Source organism: Bombus flavifrons, chromosome 4 (genome assembly GCF_040668555.2).
Source record: "Bombus flavifrons isolate JBK064 chromosome 4, iyBomFlav1_principal, whole genome shotgun sequence".
In the NCBI taxonomy this organism is placed as follows: Eukaryota; Metazoa; Arthropoda; class Insecta; order Hymenoptera; family Apidae; genus Bombus; species Bombus flavifrons.
In genome coordinates, this window is record NC_138445.1 from 3243961 (window position 1) to 3266186 (window position 22226).

The 22226-nt window shown below is 34.7% G+C and overlaps 1 protein-coding gene and 2 long non-coding RNA genes across 16 annotated transcripts in view; 1 reads left to right on the top strand and 2 right to left on the bottom strand.

Annotated features, from left to right (window-relative positions):
• nAChRalpha4 (nicotinic acetylcholine receptor alpha4) overlaps positions 1–22226 on the top strand; it is a 369922-nt gene that overhangs the window by 311567 nt on the left and 36129 nt on the right. The window lies entirely within an intron of this gene.
• LOC138179429 (uncharacterized) overlaps positions 1–22226 on the bottom strand; it is a 70020-nt gene that overhangs the window by 6079 nt on the left and 41715 nt on the right. The window lies entirely within an intron of this gene.
• LOC138179425 (uncharacterized) overlaps positions 1–22226 on the bottom strand; it is a 58769-nt gene that overhangs the window by 5063 nt on the left and 31480 nt on the right. For 4 of the 6 annotated variants that reach the window (XR_011173044.1, XR_011173043.1, XR_011173041.1 and 1 more), the window contains exons 3-7: positions 5701–5745; positions 2806–3548; positions 2350–2489; positions 2043–2282; positions 1532–1821 (exon numbers count right to left, since the gene is read on the bottom strand). This is a non-coding gene — a long non-coding RNA (uncharacterized LOC138179425). The other 2 variants (XR_011173042.1, XR_011173045.1) reach the window with 2 other exon arrangements.

The window sequence follows — 22226 nt, forward strand, 5'->3', positions numbered from 1 at the left end:
TGGCAGTGCATAAGTGAGAAAAGAGAAGAAAGGATGAAATTCAATTTAAAATCGAGCACAGGGAAAATTTGATTCCGTTCTTTATTAAAATTGATCGTTCAGCTTCTAACAAGTTCGTTATTGTAGTCTGGATTTCCCGTATTTTCGCTTCGAAAGATTCGTTGTGGTGGGCGAAGCCTCGTATTTTTTACTTGATAATTAAAATTTTCTACGTAAGCTGTGCGTGCTGGTTGCCTATTGCCAAGCTTTATTAACGCAAAACAACAGTAATAAATTTTGTATAGAACGCCGCCCTGCCATTATTAAGCAAACCACGCCGCTTTCGTTATAGCTCGTTTCAAAAGAATCGTAGTGACGCGTGTTAAATTCGCTGAGAACTTATTGTTCAGAAATATGAATTCTGTGCGACTTGATTTTTATTTTAATTAGAACTTGGAGTTATGAAGATCGAGTACAACAGCAATACATCTCTATCGAGCTGTGTGTAAATGTTCGTTCAAAAAGTGGGAAAAATTGAACAGAGGAAGAGTATTTTACAACTCGCTTAAAGTTCATGTCAAGTTTTTAATTAATAAACGTTGCTTTCCAACCGATGGCTCGTTTCAATTATTTTTTAATTATAGAACGTTCGATAGTTGTTTCCATTTCTGTATTATTCTGTTGAAAATGCTTCAATCTATTAAATAATCGATATAATCAATCGTTATAACATTTTGAGGAATAACACGGAAATATTATTTACGATAGCCGCGGTGAATAAACGATATGACAGGATGTATGACATGAATGTGACCTGATCGAATCATTTAATAACGATAATGCAGGTAAACCAAAGTTTATAAATGTTTAGCGTACTCTACATATCAAATTTCTTGTATAACGCGGTAGAAATTATTTATTTCTTTAACATCATTCGATATTTAATACAAGATTTAAAATTATATATTCTTCCACCTCGTAATATTAATTCTAAACAGGAGTTAACGATTGTTTAACAGAACTATACAAATTTCCTTCAGTTCTAATTTCCTGTTTCAATTTCTCTCACAGACAAACGTCCCCGCATTTACAAAATATCGCTCGATGTTTCGATCGTAGATCGTTCTGTCAGTGTTCTCATAAAATTCGGATCGTTCGTTTGTGTACCGTGGTAGTCGCTAAATAACGTTCAGAGGTACGTGCGACCTTAAATAAATAAAACAAAAAGAAAAGAAGGAGAGAAAAAGAAGAGCGAGAAGAGAAAAAGAAGAGAAAAAGAAGGCAAAGAAGCACGGTGACCGAATCGAGGCGTCTCGTTAGTTAAATGTCGTTCATACGGAGCCGCAAATGCTGCTATTAATATTAAGCGGGGCCCAGTGCCAGTTTCAAAGAGATTTCCTTGCTCGTACGAGGCTGGCAGCGCCCTTTGAAAAGAGCCCTTACGGGCCAATGAACCTATGCAAGGGTGTGAATAGAAACACTTGTGAAATTAATGTGCCGGAATGTCGACGACCGGCTGACCCGTATATCGAACGCGAATCTGTGTACTTACGAGGAATTTTTGCCTCGCGACGAGGCCAGAGGTTGAATCCGGGTGGCACGTAATCAAGGCAGAAGGTCGCGCGCCAATTTTTCACGTCGATGTTCGAAATTAAACGGAAGACAGGCTGGCGCACCTGCACCGATTTTGTAGCTGTGTGCGCGTCGTCCAGAGGCAATTTTCTATTTCATTAATTCACATGATAACCAACTCTTCGACGGTCGCGAGAATAAGTCTCCTCTTTTTTTTAATTGGTGCTCGCTGGATCGTGACGCGTCCATTACGACACGGTCTGCATATACCTGTGAACATATAATTCATTTGCTATGAATTTAACAATTTCTAACTTGAAACTTTACGTCCCAGTTCTCATTCGATTTCTTTGCGTTTATCAGCCACTCGTTTACCTCTAGTTTCACTGCTTCTTAAAAGTTGCGTTGTAAACATATTGGAAATTTATTAGAACAGTCAGGCCTACAGTATTACCAATTAAATTAGTAATAATACATAAAAATAAATTTACCACGATGGTCAGTTGCATCTCGCTACGAAAAGGGGAAGCAGCATTCTCTTTAACCCCATATCTTCTAACTTGTATACACATTTTCAGATCCGTTTCAAACTTGACCAATATGATCAGGATAGCCGTGTCTCGTCACGGTGTTCATGAAATTCCTAAACGTTCTGTACCGTACGAGCGTCGGTCAAATATCAACTGGACCGCGTGTGGCGCGTCTCCGCAGCGTCAATTATCCACATGGAACTGCGTGAGAGTTCAAATAGTTTAGTCAAATGTTTCACAATAAAGCCATATTAAAATCTATTTGGACCTATGGAATCCAACTATAGGGAACAACAAGTAATTCCAATATAGAAATTCTTCAACGATTCCAATCAAAAACTCTAATATCCTTAATAGATGCACTTTGGTATGTTACCAACGAAACAATACATCGCGACCTTAAGATACCTACAGTTAAAGAAATAATATCCAAATTCAGTAATAAATATAACAAAGAGTTAACAACCACCAAAACCCATTAGTTACTCAATTACTTGACACGACGGATCAGATCCGCAGGCTAAAAGGACATTACCCTCCAGATTTAAACATTAGATTCAGCTAGAATCAAACATACAATTGTTGAGAATTTTAGATCTTAAGAGTCGAAATAACGGTATAGAAACACTAAATTTACACTTAGAATTCGTATTAAAATAGTTATATATTTATTGGATAAACGATTTCAAAGATATTCATCGATACACATTTGCACGCGTCTCACCTTCTTCCATACCAGATCGTTAACTGAACAGTTTACATCCCTTTGTTTTCGAAACGCCGCGCACACACACACTTCCACACACTGATATTCACATACAAGTATCACTACTACGCAGCTAACCTAGTGTAGCACATAAAATTAAACATATCTCAATAACGATAATCACTTATTATACACGTTATAGTACCACGCCAGAATAATTTACTTATAATTCTCAATAAGAATTGATTGTAAAATTCTTCCAAATAAAAAAAAAAATGTTTCACAGACGTTTCACTGCACGTGCTGCACTGTTTATCGTTTCTTCGGTAGATAACGCAATGAGCGAGGAAACTGTACGTCTTCGGTTGCACAATGCATGATTATTAAGCTTACTTTATTTGAGGGCGCAAAGACCACTGGATTTTTGCGTAGATCGCGATTACGGTTTGGGGATGAAACATTAGCAAGAAACGTTCAAAACACATTTTATCTGCGACGCCTCGAGACAAGTGTAACACCAGCAAACGTGGAAGCTGTTGGCAAACCGATCGAGCACGATCGACGCGTGAGGATCGACGAAATTTGCTCGAAAGTTAAATATTGGTCGTGGGAGCGTGGTTTCCATTATTCGGAGAGTTGGAGATCCGCAAAATCACGAGCACCGAAAGAGGCAGCAGCAGGGCAATGTTTCAACCGCAACGAAGAAGTAGAGCAATTCGCGTGCGATTGCTTTCTGACCCAGCTCTCCACTTTCTGTGAAACTGCAATGAAAAACTTAGCAATCCGACGGCAACAGTGTACAGAGAAAAACGGGACATATACGTAAAAATATAAGTCGGTTGTCCTTCTTGAAACATTTTACCTAAGTACAAAGTTAGCAACAGAGTGAGGTTTGTATTTGACCGAGCCTCGTGGTGATATACACGGTGATCTGGCAAATTATCTTCTTTTTCTCAACATGAGAAAACCATCGCAATTTTAGACAGTGAGGTCTAGTTATTGTGTTGCAACGTACAGGGTGTTCAAAAGAAGGGTCCATGAATTATAGTACTCACCAAGAGGAGCAAAAAAATGTCCAATCGACGTGGGTCCTGCGATCAATCCTTTCGACGTGAAATCGATTTTTATCATTTACAAACATTCGATGTCACGAGCAAGTTTCTTCTTCGAACGTAAACAGAGAGAGAGAGAGTGATTGAGAAGTGCGTTAGCTGAACATTGTCAACACAAAATCATTACTAATATCAACAGAGATTACTTCATAGAGGCAAACAAAGTAAAAACCTTCTTTGTTACAGCAAATGTTCGATATGTTTTCCTTCCATTGCAATGCAAAGCTCACGTCCACGTATCATAGATCGCTTGTGTTGACAGCCTTGAGTCAACGTACTTCTGAATCAATCTCTTTGTTTACGCTCGACGGAGGAACTCGACAGCGACATTCGATGTTCTGAAATGATAAAAATGGATTTTACCATCGAACGGAATCGAACGGATTGATCGCAGCACCTGTGTTGATTGTACATTTTTTTGCTTCTCTCGATAACCACACCATAAGCCCCGTAAAGGCTTGTTTTCAACAGCCTGTACAATGTCAGAGCCTCGTTAAGATGATTATGGTTTTTTTCCCTGGGAAAAATCATCGTTAAATCCCAAAAATGTTTTAATGAGATGAAATTTAAAGTCGATGCTTACAAATGGCTGAAGTATTTTTGTTATAACTTGGACAAGAGCTAGAGCTATAACATAGGCTAGAGAGAAGTATAATATTAGGTTGTCCGAAAAGTGTCTTTCCTTCGCAAACGTGTTTTTAGTGCACCTTCATATGAACGTGAAATCAAGTCTGTGAAATGTCGCGGTGTTTATCTCAACGTAACAAAATGGATCGTACGTAATTCGACAAAATAATATAAAACAAAAAACGTTATGCGTCTATTATTTCCTCATAAAACGAAAGAAACTTTTCGGACAACCTAGTAGTTTGCCTGAAATTTAATAATTTGCAAAAATAATAATATTATAATTTGTAATAGACGAGAAATTATCCACTGCTTACGTATTTAGTAAATTTGGAGTTAGATGATTCGTAATATCATTAACAAGACGTTTACATACGTTATAATAAAATATAATACTTTTATTCACAGATAAGTATTTGATAGCTACAGGATATGTTGCGATGTAACTAAGGGAAGATGGCTATTTCGTAAATCGCTAATAGCAAGTGTATAAGTAACATAGTAATTACGAGGTACCTATAACATAGGAAGAACGACAAAACAATTTAATCGAAGCCTATTTTTAAAAACTATAGATATTATACGTGAAGAGTAAATTATTTGATTACTGCGGAAACAATTTACTAATTTTAATAATATATATATATATATATATCTAAGCATTAAATACAGCTTATACAATTAACATCTGAGAATGTCGACAACAATAATTCCGTAATATATGTACACAGAATTATTTGTTGTATTCTTTATTTATTTCTACAAATAATCAATTCTGAAATCCAATTATTTATGTAAAATTTGTACTCTCCAAATAATATCTGGTGACGTTTATGCTACGTACAAAGTAATTGGATGTATTGCGCAGGAATTGCACTTCTTTACCTACTACAAAGTATTTCCCATGAAACTTTCACTTTTTATGCAGATGTAAACACATTTCATTTTCGTTTAACATGCAAATCTTGTTATTAAATAGGTTTTGGAGTTCAATATTTAATTGATTCACACAAATTAGTTTTGTATACTCTGTATTTCATCACCATGTACAACCATTTCAACATACTCTCTGATAATTAACACGTGGCACACGGGGAAAAACAAAAGAGCGTCGTTAGTAGTCGTACCAACTTTGCATGTAGGACTAGCATGTAGAACTAGTGATCATACCAACCTAACATTTTCCTCAACAAATCTCCCATCTGGTCGTTTCGTCTTCCTAGGAACACATTATCATTGCATTGAGCGCGATGACGAACTAATATAGAGTATGCAAATTTTTTAAAGTTCTTTAAAATTACAGTACTTTCAAAAATACGAGAACATACGATAATTGCACCCCAGTTCCTTTTGATGACTGTGGTACACGTTATATACATATATTCAGAACCACATGCATATAACATATAATGTCATATGAGAACGTGCAAATTTAGATATTTATAATATACACACACACATTTATGTACACATGTACATAACCACAATGCGGTACGAAGTGATACAAATGCAGCAGAAAATTGAAAAGTAGTATTAGTGAAATAGTACTGACCTTGTAACAATAAAATGTGTTATCAAAAAATTATTTGTTGCCATTTCACAATGAGTAATTGTACATATATGTATATACTTATTTATTTCTTCTATTACAATATTATTTAACAGTACAAACAAGGAACTTTGATCGATACTCTGTATATCGGTACTACGTCATTTGCCATAATGTGTTAGATAATATCATAAATTTGGTTCCAAGAGATAGTTATAAAAGATTGGTATTATGTGAGTATGCGAGACTGAATTTCGCAGATGGTAGAAATGGCCAGGAGCTATCGATACGAAGATACTAGCGTTGCAAGAACGATGATATGGTAGGTACGGCAGTATATTTTATGCTTCAGACCTGGAGAATCATAGTGAGTTTTCATGTATTCAGACGAAACATCTGCCATAAATGTTTTACACACATAAATATTTTACTATTGGGAAGTATTATCCATAGAATATTGACGACTATACTATGACGTACCTATAATACGACCTTCCTATAGGTTACATTTAAACATTTTTAATTCCAAAATCTTTATAAATTACAAATATCTTCAAGCAAGATCCTATGTCCATAAAATTTACATAAATCAGAGTAGAGAAAATTCGTAGGATAAGGATAAAATGAAATGTCAGGGAGCGTACGAGTATTTAATATTTCTCTGCGAGACGAGATTGCAATATTAAAATTAAAAGAGATATTAAATCTATCAGAATATAAATGGTATTGATAAATCTCGTATCTCGAATTTGACAAAATATATTAAAGGGAGGGCGGAACGAAACGAAAGATGCAAAGAAATGAAGCGAATTCTATAAATACTCGATACTACGTGAACAAACGCTTAATATAAGAATCTTTAGCAACAACGCTCACGAGTTATTCATTTAACGCATGTACGTCCATATTAGCGTTAAATACTCAGCTCACGTTTCTGCCAGATTACTCTGATTACTGTATTGTCCAACGATCTTTGTGAGTAAGGGGTGCAGCAGCGAACACAACGTTTTAACGTTGAACATACGAAGCGGCAAATGCCTATCCTAAAATTCCCAGGATGTGAATGATAATTCGTTTCTCCTAACGAGTTTTCGTAATTTAATTTCTCAACGCGTTGCATTACACACACGAGCTGCGTAAACAAGGTGCAGCGATGTGTTTGATCGCGCGTTCGTGGTAACCATAATAGCGTATAATTCGCGTTAAAGGTTGCGAAATAATATCGATAAAATAAAATACAGAGGGAATGCAATCGTTATAATTTTTAATAATGAAACCAACCTCTGCTCAGATTCTGTGCCATTTTAGTCCTGTCTCTGCAAATATTAATTCGCATAAAAATTCACAGTCTGTTTAATGCCAGAGAGTTTACTTGTATTAAATTACGGATTTTACTTATTATAATTTTTATAGGTAAAACGAATCTCTGTGTAAGTTCTATATCGCTCCATTCGTATGTATAAAAATATTAATTTGTATAAAAATCTGCGATCTATTCAGTGTCAGAGGGTTGACTTGTAACTTACTGATTTTACTTATTATAATTTTACGCATCTTTAATAAATAAAAATATTATAAATTCTGTATCGGTCCATTCGTACCTACAGAAATATTAATTTGCATAAAAAACCGCGGTCTAACGAATATCAGAGTTTTGGGTTCGATTGAATCAGATTATACGATTAAGTTGTAAGTTACTGAAATTTTATTTACTACAATTTCCCGCAAATTCACAGTTGAGTCGAACAATTCTTAAGCATTAACTCGATTTAATAATCACGAGAGATTGTGTCATTTTTATGCAACTATCAATGAGAATTTTAACAGCTGCAAGAAGGAGAAATTTTCTCCTTTACCAAGGGCTCTAAAGAAAGACTGACGTGAAATAACAAGGCTGAAAGTACTCCTGATACAATATAGATCAACGTAGCTGATTTTCCTATTTTCATTGTAGCTTTAATTTTCAAACTTAATTAACCTCAACGTGTTAACTAAATGTACGTTGTTTAAGACATTCCGCAGACTTTACGTGAAATATGTGATATAAAACCAATTATGAACTGTTACGTTGCAATGTATTTACACGAGAAAATGGAAGGTAGAATAATCGCGGAAATGTAATAAAGTAACACATTCCCGTTCGCTATTCACCGAGATTGTTGTTTACTGAAAAGAAGAAAAGAACAGAAATATCTGTGTAGCCACCGGGGCTGGTTTCATAAGCGTAAAAAGAGAAGTCTTAATGAAAGAATTGTGAAATAGACTTTATTGTGAATTTAACGTCCCTGTGCCTTGCTTCTACTTCCAAAATATTTTACGTGCTGTAAGTAAAACGTCGAGAGCAAGTTCTATATTTTCGACTTCTCTTTTCGCGTAGAATCACCCCCTTTCCGCTTGTACCACCAGTTACCAACCACCCTGTATATATGTAAATTCTATGGAATTCAAACTACACGCCAATCGACATTTTTACTTTTATTTGGTTTTACCGGTCGTCGTTTGTTGAATAAAATAAATCACGAGAGAAGAACGGTAATTTAGGACTTAGAAAATCGGTTCTCCATTTTCCAAGTAAAACTTGTAGTAGATTTGTTACTAACTGTTATTGTATTTAATTTAATTATTCCTAAAATAAACTCGATTTTCCAGAATCGATCGTCTGATTTACCCCAAGGATTTACCTTATTACATATATATGTATAATATCTCATTAGCATGATCATGCGTTTCCCTCCAGACTCTCCATATAAATTTTATTACGCGTGGCTTGTACCTCGTCCGCGATTCTATTCAGTACCATGATCGAGCCAGAGACTGGCAAACAAACAAAAATATAACTTGACGCACTAATCTTCAAAAATATCTCGGTATCTAAAAAATTAATTTCACCGGTTGTACAACCAGCGTGAAACGGAACCATAGCCGAGAAACAATTCGCCGAGATTCCCCATGAACGCATCAGTTGTGTCGTTTCCGGTGAATATTGCAAGCATCGAATTGACGTTGGCGAAACCACGTTTTAACGCAGCATGCGCTCGTCCTGTGCGTTCTGAATTTAATACGAGGGTCGTTCTAAGTATGGTAGCTTCCTCTCTTCGAAGCAGACAGGATTGGAAATTCCAAGCGGCCGGAGGAAGACGAAGCAAGTGCCAGGAGACTTCCGTTTGCCAACCGCGAACCCGTTAGCTCGGCTACTCCTTCGAGAATAGAATCCAATTTAAACATGGCACGATTCCCAAGTCATGACACCGACTCGGCCTAACTGGCGCATACTCGCCAGCTCTACTTCTGCGCCCGAAATGTAACAGCAAGATATACGCCACGAAATTCGGGCTTGTAAGTGTCAAGGGCTGGCACGTGAACGAAAAGCAAATATTACCGCCAGTGACCTCGTTTCACGCAAACGTCCTTCTCTTTTACTTTACAAATACGCGTTACAACTATTACTCGTCCTCTACACGAGTTTCACGAGGATAACAAAATTGACGATCTTTCGTGTTGAACAAATATCGCCAATGATGCGCTTCCTATCAGAGACGTTTGAAAGGTACGTCACGGAAATCCTAAGCTCGTGACGCGAATATTTTTGTATGCAACGTAATGATACGATATTCTTATCTAATGCAAAAATTGTAAAAATGTTCACGCCGTGAACTTGGAAGTTCCGCGACGTGCGTTTACAAGCATTCTGATGCAGGAGATTGCATTGTTAATATTCGTTGAGGTTCTAAAATGATGAAAAGGAAGCAACGATTGGCATAATTCTTTTTATACAAATTCATCATAATCCTGTTGCTTTGAATTGTTTTAGAACTCAGCTGGTTTTATTATACGTGTTAGTTTATTAAACAGACGAGTGATAAAATTGCAATAGTCAGTGTATGTTAAAATCACTTTAAATACAAGTACAAAGATACCATATGCAGGTCGTTATAGTTGCTCGCTCAATGTTACTGTTCAACTCTATGCTCGCTATTCGACTGTACGACTCGCTGTAATGATTCGCTATAATGATTTGCTATATTGCTCCGCTATACTTTGATTGTCCTAGAGAGCACGTTCGTCTATTTGTATCAACTCCAGTTGACGATTACAAATAACAGCGATAATATTTTGTTTGGAGTTCGTTTACCTTTCAACCTAGCAAGCCAAAATAATGTTGACATTCCAAAGCGCAACAATATGAGTCACTCCCGATTCGAATCTTCCGTTGACTCGTGTGCCGTTACAGGACCAGTCGTGTTTTCTTAAATAAATTTGCGGAGTTTCTGTACCGTATGAAGTTTTCCATTACGATGATACATAGGAAAATATAAAAATATAGTTGAGAATCGATATTCTATTCATCTGCCTCGTTTTCTGGCTGACTTTGACTAATTTGTCACGACAAAATGATATAAAGGGTAGAAGACCCGGACCATCCAAGAACTTGAAAAAAGTGACGTGAAAGAGAATAGTTTGCGTCTGGAAAGATGTCAACAATTTTTCGAGAAAGAAATTAAAAAGTCAGCGAGTACATAGAATGTTCTTAAAAAATGAAGGATAATAAATTATTAATCATTACGTAACATAGAAGCCATTTGTTCACTTTAAAATATACATTTAAATATTGTAAAACCTCAAAGTAGAAATATGTATTTCACGAAGATAAAAATGAAACATGTAATTAATCCTTGGAAGATAGAAACTACATATGTAATTAATTCCTGAAAGATAAGAATGACATATGTAATTAATTGTTGGAGGATAAAATTGCTTTTGAGATTTATTGATCGCCTGCATTTTTAGACTTTATTTCTCCATGGCATATTAAAATGCTAAATTGGCCATTTGCAGTATAACTGAATCTAATTTGGTAAATAGAAATACGTTTTATAATGTTTTATGGTATCGTTGTTACAAGTATGGTTTTAAGTGGTTCCATATTTTCTACCCTAACATTTATTTCCACTTATAAGCTGCTGGATAATAGCTACGTTTTTCACCCTGACATTAATATGTGTAATAAGCATACCATCCTGTAACAAAGAGATTTAAAAATATATTCAATACGTATCAGAAGTAATATTTATTTATTTAATTCACATATATTGTAATTTTAAGTAGGAGCAATGAACACTTATTAATAAAACAAAATATAATACCAAAAAAAAATTGCGATAAAACAGATCAAAACGATGAAACAAATAAATGGAATTAAGTGGTAGTGCAGGTATAATTAAACTTAACTTCTTTGTTCCGTTTTGGTGAACTGAAAAAGTTGCATAGCACAAAATATGGTAATATGTATAATCATTAAAGAACACAAGAGAATCATATGAGAAACCTTATTTTTCATTTTATATTGACACGTGTATAACAAACAAATCATACCATGTATACAGATAACAGGTAATCTTCATTTTCGATCATTTCATATTAAAATTCGCTTATTTAATCGTAAAGTATCATGAAAATGAAAAAAACAATGAAAATGTACTTGCCGGAATTTTCTCCTCTGATCTCCGATTGCTGTCACAAGCTGACAACAGACAATCTCTTTGATTTAAAGAGGCGAGAATATAACATCTCAAGATTCTATAAAAATAGATTCAATTTAAAGCGTTCAATATTCAATAAAAAGCAATTCAAATAAAAGTCAATTTCTAATTGAGCGAAATCGTTAGCGTAAAATTCAATTGGCTCGATAAAATATTTTTTATGAATATTTCACGACACAATGGAAGACAAATGTAACAAAGAAGAATTTCAACGAATGGTTTGCTCGAAAGAACGGGAAACTTTTTGCCATTTAATGGCCATAGACACGTAATATAACGATAAAACTTTATTTCGCGATCATCGACAATTACACGAATTTTCCTTAAGGACAGGAAACTCGGCGAATTCTAAATTGCACGCCGAACGTTGCCGCGAATTCTAGCGCAGTTAATGACGATGACTTTCTGATCGTTGAAAAGACACAAAGACGTACGCTCGTTGAGGTTGAAGAGGTGCACGGGCCAACGTACCTCTAAAAACGACACGGAGGGAAGTTCTATTCATCGAGAAATTGGAGAGCAGTCTAGTAGCGAAGGCTTAACGAATTCCAGCTTTCTATAAATATTTAGCTTCAGATGTTGCTTTGGTTTTAGTTTGACCGTTTCACGATGCTCGCTCACTGCTACGATCTTTAGGACGAGAGGATTTATTCGAAATTCTTCGCGTTCAAGATGATTACTCTCCTTCTCGTTATATATAACTTGAAGAGAGACGATGCGTCAAATTAGAATGAAACAGAATTCTTAATTAACTCTGGTTCTTACGTTCGTGTTGAAAAATATAGTAAGAAGAATTACGTTAGAGGACACACGAAGCGCAAATCGAGACGTAAATGAAATCGTGCAAATATACGATGCATCAAACATAACTTTTGCTTGTAATATAATTTTCATAAATATTTGACAAATAATATTTCTGCGTGAAATATTCTTCTATCGTTATTTTTAAATAGATTTTAATATACTATGATAAATTACTATTTAATCTATTTATAATTTATTTAATTTATTCAATTTATTTACGAAAAACTATTTATGCAAGTTCATATTTTTATGAGGAAGATGGAAATGAAACCTAAGCAGAAGTTAAGTTAAATATTCTGGATATTTTTACATTTCCAAGTTTGCTATTACTACACGAAAATCTACTAATGACCATCGCTAATATCGCAATTAATATGCCACTTAATGAACGTAAATTGATGAATAATAATGAACATAATGTACGTAAATCTTTGAGCGCAACAGTTTTGTTACAAGTCGAGTCCGCGTTTCAGAATCACAAGAAGTTTGCCGATTTAATTAAGAAAATAGCCTGCCTGGCGTTTTAAATCGAACAGTCGAACGAAAAACTAATAAGAAGATGATACGTAGGAATTTGCATAAAGCTCGGCGGAAGCGACATCATGGAATAATAATCGAATTTAATTTCCACGTAACGCAGAAACGCGAGGAAAATGATTGGAAGGAAGTGGAAGCTAGCCAGTGGAAAATAACATCGTTCCGCATAAAATCCGTGATTACTCTGATGCGCTTTCGCTCTATCGTAAAATTGAATGAGAGAATATCGCGCTTTCTTTCTTTCGTCAATTCAGTCGCGTCACAGCATCGTTTAATTGCATCTAGTTTCCCTTCATTTGGATATTACTCTTCGTACAATAAAATAAAATGCGTTTCTCTTTTTTCAATTTACTTACTGACAGTTGCTAATTATTAGCAACTACAGTTGTATACAATTGTATTTCATCTCGGTGGCCTACGACATAGACAATATTATGTTGGACTAGCACGCTACATATTTACCTTTGCTATCATAAATATGTACAACGTTTAACAATGTGTAAGTTATTAAACGACTACAGTTGTATGCAATTGTATTTCATCTCGTTGGCCTACGATATAGACAATATTATGTTAGACTAGCACGCTACATATTTACCTTTACTATCATAAATGTATACAACTTTTAGCAATGTGTGAGTTATTAAACGACTACAGTTGTATGCAATTGTATTTCATCTCGCTGGCCTACGATATAGACAATATATTGAACTAGTGTTCTGTTTACTTTTGCTGTTTGCTCATACATATGTACGAAGTTTACGTTGTATTAGTAGACGTATACCTATAACTAGATTGCGGGTGTTTATGAAAATTCAGAGTTTTGATATAAATACGAATAAAAAAAATGGAACTTAACACTTTGACTGCCACGTTGGTCATATATAACCGGCCACGGTTTCTCCTGTGACACCACGGTGAACATTGATGACTGCTTGAACTTCTTACAATTGTAAAAATTGTATGAAAATTGACAGTTAGAGCATTTTGAATATAACCGATAAATAGAAGACACTTTGAGATAGAAAGTGCCTTATTGAACAATTAAACATTTTTATTAAAACATCGATAAAAGAAAAGTGAGAACAAATCTTGCATCTAACGGTGCACTGTGTTTACATGCATATCTTTGAGGGGTAATCTACGAATATTATTATAAACACACCTTAGAAAATAATCGTAAATGCTATTTTATAGTCATATAATTGAAGTTAGCAGTGTGCACATACCTTACTATTATATATAGAATGAGCAAATACTGTTTACTAATATCTTCTACACGTTTCAACAATATATTCTGGACGTTTTGCTTGCGACGAAATAACGAATGCGAATGGCTTGTTGAAGTAAACTGTTGTTATTTCTGTATTCAAAGGTAGGATCATATTAGCTGTTATTTTATTCTTTGGATAAATCTATCACACCGTTCTGAGCCGAAAAAACTTTATTGCACTTTCTTACATGGACTAGGGATAAAAACAAAAGAACATCTAAAACCTATCGATTAAATCTATCGATTGTATCTAGAACTATTTTCTAGTTACTATTTATTGTAACTAGCGCATCTGCATATAGATGGCGAGCGCGAACTCACGTTGTCATTTTCAACATAAACGAAGCCTTGTTATAATATGTCGCTATCAACTATTTATTACCAAGGCGTCACCCGTGACCACCAATAAGATAAACGGTCCATGGAGGAAGAATGTTGTCTTACATCATCAATTTACTATTATTTTGCTATTATATGCTTTGAATAATAAAAATACTCGCATGGCGTCCTGAGCGAAACATGTGATTTCGGCATGGCAGTCAAACTGTTAAATTGAGATTTCGTTTATTTTCCAAATATTATAACAAATACTTTACTTCGTACGTTTTATATATTTTCGTGTATTATATGAATTGCGTGCATTTCTGCACCTACAAATTTACCATAAATGAATAAATATCCGCAGTCTACTTGCAACGCGTGTCAGTCGTAGTGAATGACGTTACTTCTCTGCGATTAGATTAGTTTAAAGCTAGAACTTTAGGGACGCGTCTGTTAGGAACAGAGAGAAACGTTTTATTCGTTTCTTCTTACATAGGATCCTCTTCAAGTTGCTTGGAATCCTTCAGTTGTCGTCGTTCGTTAAAATGTATTCTGTTCGAGATTATAACTTTAGAGCTGATATCTGCCATTATAAATATGTATTAAGTTGAGTAATGCACATAAATGTATAAGAATAAATACTATATATTTTGCTTCTCTTAAACAGTTATATATTTTGAGAGAAAAGAAACACGATTCTTTATATTTAATCTCGCATAAAATACAACTTTTGAAGGCAAAATTTAACCTTCCTGCGATTCTAGAATTTTTATATTCCGATGTTACTTTCATTTTGGGTAACGAGGAAGATCAATGTTTCAGAAGAACGTTTAACATGGAACTGAAATGAGAAATCACGCAGACTAACAACAACTTTTTCGTATATTGCTCAAACTTGAGGTTTGAGGATTATTAACGTTAGAAAAATACAGTTGGATGGAAAATGATGATTGGAAGAAAAAAATGCAGTTTATTAGGAGGATTAAATACATCAGAAGCAGGATTACAAACAATTATGGTTTCTATTTATTTTATTTTTTGATCATTATAATTACCATGTACTGGAACTTTAAATTCAGAAATTCTAATGTAGAAAAAATGTTCGATAAAGAATCGCGATCGAATATATTTACACGCGATTTTACAAGAAAATTAGATTCGTGTCGATAATTGTGTTCATTAGCTGTATATGAATAATCGATAATAATATTACGTTAAATGTGTGCTGGGAAAGTTCATAATAATATCAGGCACGATAATTCTATTGACCTAATACAATTAGACCACGAGTCAACGACGCGGTGAATTCGCGGATTTTTGCTTCAGCTCGAAATTGCACGGCCCAAGGTAACTTACGATACACAATTGTATCGCAATTGGTTGCCCGCCAAATTAATTTTGGTCGTGCGTGTTATTGTATATTCTTCTCTCTCTCTCTCATTTTAATAATATTTAACGAGCAATCTTCTCCTTCTAATTTTAGATCATTCCCAAAGTTACTTATACTATAATTTTATTATTTCGTTTCTTTATTATAAAATCGTATATCATATAATATATACAATATAATATAATATCATTATAATATTAATGAAATAAAAAGAAATAAAAAATTAAACACTATTACAACATAATTATAATATTAACACTAGAACTACCGACAGCCAAAACGAAGCCACCTCTATCAAAACCAGTCAAAATGTTTTTAAAAAATACGTAACAATAGAATATTTCCACATCCATTGATTTATCACTTTATTACAAAAGGATATCATATATTCTTATAAATATTATGTAGTACATTTTTGGTTATACCAATTGAATTATATTTAGTTTATACCAATCATTTTGATCGGTATTGGTATAAGTAGACATGATACAGAATTATTTTGAATTTGAATGCATAAAAACAAAATAAAATTCGTTATATTATTCCTTTAGTTATCACTACGAAAGTCATTACATCATAAAATGTAAAAAATGTAACACGAAATAGGAATTTTAAGATAAAATTGTAAAAACCAGTCATTTTCACTGTTGTGGTATTTCCAGTATTAATGTAATATTTTCTTAATATTAGAATAACCACACCAGCAAAATTTACTGATTCTACAATTTTATAGATATGTCAACCCTCGTTTAGAGATGATGATCCCAGATGGATTAATAATACCAAAAATGTATTACATAACGTGGAATTCCTTCTGTAAGAAAGTAATAAATCAACAAATGTAAAAATATTCCATTATTAAGTATTTTTTAAAGACCAGTCATTTTCACTGATTTTGGTAAAAATAGCTTCGTGTTAACTATCGGTAGTTCTAGTGTTAATAAACACGGATTAACGGCGAAATTATGAAGAAAATATATCGATCGATGTAAATATGAAGGAAAAAGTTGCTGATTCGAGAAACAGTTGGGTATGTCGTTTCTTGAAGACGCTCTGCACGGAATAAGATAAAATTAAAAGAGTAAAGCCGCCCTTGGACGACACTATAATACTTGCATTCGATCGATCGTTCAGATAATAGAAGGAATTTGTCTGTGCGATTTCAGTCGACTTTGACAATTTCTCGGTAATGATGAGGGCGTTCCAAGAGGAGAAAGAGCTTCTTCCCTCTACACAGGAAAACGTATCTGAATCTTAAAATATTAGACTCACTGAAATTTTATCAGGCATGGAATGATTTATTTTATGTGTCTTTTACTTTCTAGATATTTCGAAAAATAATGTGATATAAAGTTTTACATCTCTTGCCAACTTTTTAAACAATCGCAATATACGGAAAAGGATTCAAAAGGCAAAAATTTCTGATGTTAAACAAAATTAAAATTATTATAAAACGAGAGGAATTATTTTCTCTCCTTTGGTTTTTGTATTATTTTAATTGAGATCCGCTTTTAGTTTACAGAAAGTAAAATGTCGTGTAATTAAAAAATATCAGTTTGCTAATATTTATATAAAATGACAACAAGATGATCCATGCGACTAACTACAAACACGTTGTCCCAAAATTTGCACAATTCGTGTCAACAGCCATAAGATTGACAGAAGTAAAAGATTGAATTTAATTAGAATATTTCACTTATCTCCATGCAGTTTATTTTCATTTCAATTTGTTCTGTTTCAACGAATCGACCATTGATTCTTTGGAACGACCCATCGTGCGTGTTATGACCGTTCGCGGAGAGACGCGATCGCGAGGAAAACGCGTCATCGCGAGGCATAAATTCTCGCTACGATTCTGATAATCGATGCCGCGAATCAGTCGTTCCCCTGTTTCGAGTAGGATAACAGAGGTAGTTCAAATGATTATAGCACTGTATTAACAAGGTTAATATAAACTTGTATACTTAACAATATTTAAAATTATAATGAAAACGTCACAAATGATTTAACGATGATACAATTAGTTTGTTACTGTAATTCGACCCGACTTTATAATATTTCTCGATGTATTCGTTTGACTAAGCGACCTTGATTTTATTCCTCTGAACCTCTCGACGCATTCGGTTTGAATCCTCATTTGCCACTGACTGCCCTTCGATTTTGTCCTTTGTCTTCTCCGGGAGACGACCCCCACCACGCTCGGGTCTCGCAACCGTTCGCGGCTATGGTCACGTATGCCACCTTTTTTGTGTAGATAAAATAACGAACCGAAGGCGAATCGATGTTTCTAGAACTCGCTGCTTGACGACAACTATACGTTTATCGCTATTTTGTGTATATATCGACGGTCATGTAAGACGATCTGTCTGCGACACTGTAGTACCAAGGGAGACAGTTAGGAACACGGTCTATAGTGAGCCTCGGGGCGTAACAGTGCGTATAATCTTTTGTTGCCTATACTTCTTCCTCCAAATTCAATTTTTCTGCAAAATTTAAAAATCAATTAGGTAACGCGAAACTCACTTGATTATTTTCTAGGCCGAAATATTCTTCCCTTTGTATTTCATGCTTGCGTTATGGCTTTCCAATAAAGTCTTCAAACTCTTGTATTTACATAAAACGTCGTCTTATTCGTAACCATCGAACAGTTATATTCCAAAATATTTCGGAGATTTACTGAAGTCCATTCAATGAGTGATGTAAACAGAATATTCACGTGTCGAAACACACGAGAAAGCCTGACAGCTATCGCCAAACGCTTGTTGTTTGGTTACATCGCAGACGGTTTCTCAGTCCCAAAAATCGTACTCAGTTCGCGCGAACTGCGATGAGTGCAATATCTAAGAACTGCCACTACGCCCACGTCTCGTTTACATGTCACCAGGTGCGCAAGCTCATACCTGGTATCTTGACTCGTTAATCAGACCATTGCGAGAAAATACCACGGGCGAGTCCAGGGTAGTCGCGTTTACAGCAGGTTCTGTGTCTTTTTCTTTTTATTTATTTAATTTGTACTTTACAACTTGTTCAGCTGGACATTCGCTAAATTCTTCTAATTCACAGAGGTTCTGTGTATTCGGAAACGTCGAACTCGCATAGTTTCGCTTCGACGATTGTACAAAGAATGCTCGAATCTACTAGACGTCGCGGTCACCAGACGTTGGAGTCTGCTAGCCCACAACGCCGCATAGGAGTTGCCCTAATTTATGGCAAGAGTTTACGCTTTCTCTTGCCACAGCCGGGTGTGACGAAGGCCATGCGACTGTCTCAGGCGTTCGAACTTCACATTCTCTTACACCATACAGACTAATGCTGTGCTTGCAGCACCTACTCCTATATATCATATCATACAAGGAGGGATTCGCCTAATTGCGATAAAAGGAGAGGCGCTAAAATCCTTACTGGCAGCAACAAATCTATCCGTACGCGATACAAATCCTTGAGTGCACTTGCGATTTGGCTTTGCTGCGGATTGCGGACGACTGATGTTTCTCGTCCCGCTGCTTTCCGCTACTCGTCCAACGGAAGAAGAATCCTCTCCGTGACAAGAAAAATATATAAAGGATGATGGTTTTCTTTTACAGTGAAAATATGATATCACCGTAACTCAAAATAGATGAGACGATCGAAATGACAAACGTTCCACATGGGAATCCGCTACTATGTAATTGCAGCTGTACTTATTTCCCGAGATTTATCGTATAGCCGACCTAAACCGAACACTGCACGAAATTGTTATCTGGCACGCGGCAATAAACTTTTGTAGCCAATTGTTTTTCTTTCGATATGATTTAGCGATATATGTAATTCTTAGACGAGGGAAGTATCGATTTTAAGCCTTTGCCTGCATTTGCTTGATGAATCGTGTTTGACGAGTGTGATGGTGGATTCATAACACGACACCGGTTTTGTGAAACGCTGTGGAAATTTATATGAAAAATGTGGCAGTCGCGTCTTTGAATATGAAACGTCGTGTCGCTGTACTTTCTTATTTTGCTGGTGGAATTCGCGGAGGAAATCGAGGTCGCAATATCTTTAAATCATTGACGACCAAGCGATGGAATAACTTGTGAAACGTAGATAAACGCAACGCTATTAAGAAACGTAAATGAAACAAGTGTAAATACAAAGAACATATCGGAATAATTATAATTATAAAATACCATTAGACAGATTGGAAATACAAAACCATTCTTTGCAATTTGAAGAAGATATAGTTCACCGTAATGCTACAAATGCTTCAATTTCTTCAAAATTCGTAAAATTGTAGGACCTGGGTGGAAAAAAGTAGCAAAACAAAAATAGAACAAAATATTCAAAAAATTCTTGCGTGTATGTGAAATCTTTTTGTAACGTAGATTTAATAGAATTCAATAAAATGAATCGATCAGAACGAAGCTGCAATGAAATGTTGCGTTAACGCGACGTTGGACTTTATGGGTTAATGCACAATTAAGTATTCAATACTCAGTACAACGAGATATTTAATAAATTAAATTTATATTTTAGATAGTGCTATATATTGAATTATTTGTTTCGTATATTAAATCTTTCGTCTTAAATTTCAACTTGTAATGTAAAATTAAAATAGTTAAAACATAAAATATAATCCAACATAAAATACATAAAACAAGACAGATAAAGAGTAAATAAAAATATGAAAATAATTCGTGTCTAAATTTAAAGCAAATCTACTTTTGCAGAGTTAACATTTTTTTGTTGGTTACGCAACATCGTATAATCCGTGATTCCCTTGGAGAAAGAGATAGAAGTAAGATTTCTAATTTTCTTCGGATACCTGCAAGCTCGATAGCGTTGCTAGCAGCATGTTTTTTCCGTGAAAAGAGCGTTTCATTCGACGATTCACAACGTGATGTAACTTACCCCATAACTCTGGGATTAGATTTAAGCGGATTTTGCAGAAAGCTAGCCACCAACCGAGAAATCTTTTCAAGGCCTTGGCAAAGCTTCGCAACGATACTCATCTCTAACGTGTAAATATTATCAAGCTTCGCGTCTTTATTATGATAAAACCGTTACGAGCAGATCTTTCTCTAACTTGACAGAAAGTTACGTTTCTCATAACGTTCTTATCCCGTGACTTTTTCGCTACAGTGTCCCTTCGCCAACATGGGACAATTCTTTAACTGCTTTTGTTTATTTATTTATTGCCTATTTATTCTACTTGTTTCTCTGGCAGTGAACAAGATCATTCGATAGGCAGAGAAGAGCTAAAGCGTTTAAAATTGGTAAATTTGATGGAGAAGAAGCTGCAAAAGCTCGTCTTTATGCTTGTATATTGATGCGATTGTTATTAATTAAATCAACGATATTTCAAGCGTGTAAAGAATATGGAGCATCGATTGTGAAAATATCGCAGATACTGTAAAAGGATAAACTTTGACAACGATATACAGCAAATGTTACCACATTGCAAACTGGAATCTTTAATTTTGTTCGATCGATTTATGACAAAGGCATGTCTTCAATCTAAATCAATGTTACTTTATATTATTTTATTTGACTGCCTTTTTGAATGTTCTTATTTAGTTCATAAATATAGAGAAACCTAACAATGTGTAATATTAATACTTTGTTAAAGACTAAGTATACCTAAATTTATAAATTTTATTCATGTTGGATCACATTTTTTGTTTTAACTATTTTAATTTTACGTTATTCATTAGTTAATGTTATGTTACATTAACAAAATGTAATTATGCTCTATATATATAATAACAGTAAACCTTATATATAATAATGTATAAAATATATATATGTAGGAATGTTATATTATTAGTTTGTGGGTAACAGTATGATTTATACAATATTGTTTGCACTCACACGAAATCGAATACAATACCCCGTCTCGCTATTTCTACGACACAACAACACAACGATCTTCACACGACTACGATAAATTCAGCTCTGACTCTCTCAACTCTCGTTATAATGTTTTCCATGCACACTTTTTTCCTAAACATACCTTGGTAACGCTCACAACACTCTTTGACAACATATCTCGACAACGCTAATAAACAATTACCCTTCACGCCACGTCCTTCCCTGATATCACACTATCCCAAATATATGATATATAATAACAATAATATTTATAAATAAATGCTATAGCGTAATTGACAATATCGTTGTAATAAAATATTGAAAATTATAGCGAAAACAAAGTACAACTCGGAACTAAATCACAATTATTCTACGTTCGACAGCTGTGAATTTATAACGAGGATTAATTCCTTAGAAGACTAGAAGATCCTTAGATGATACA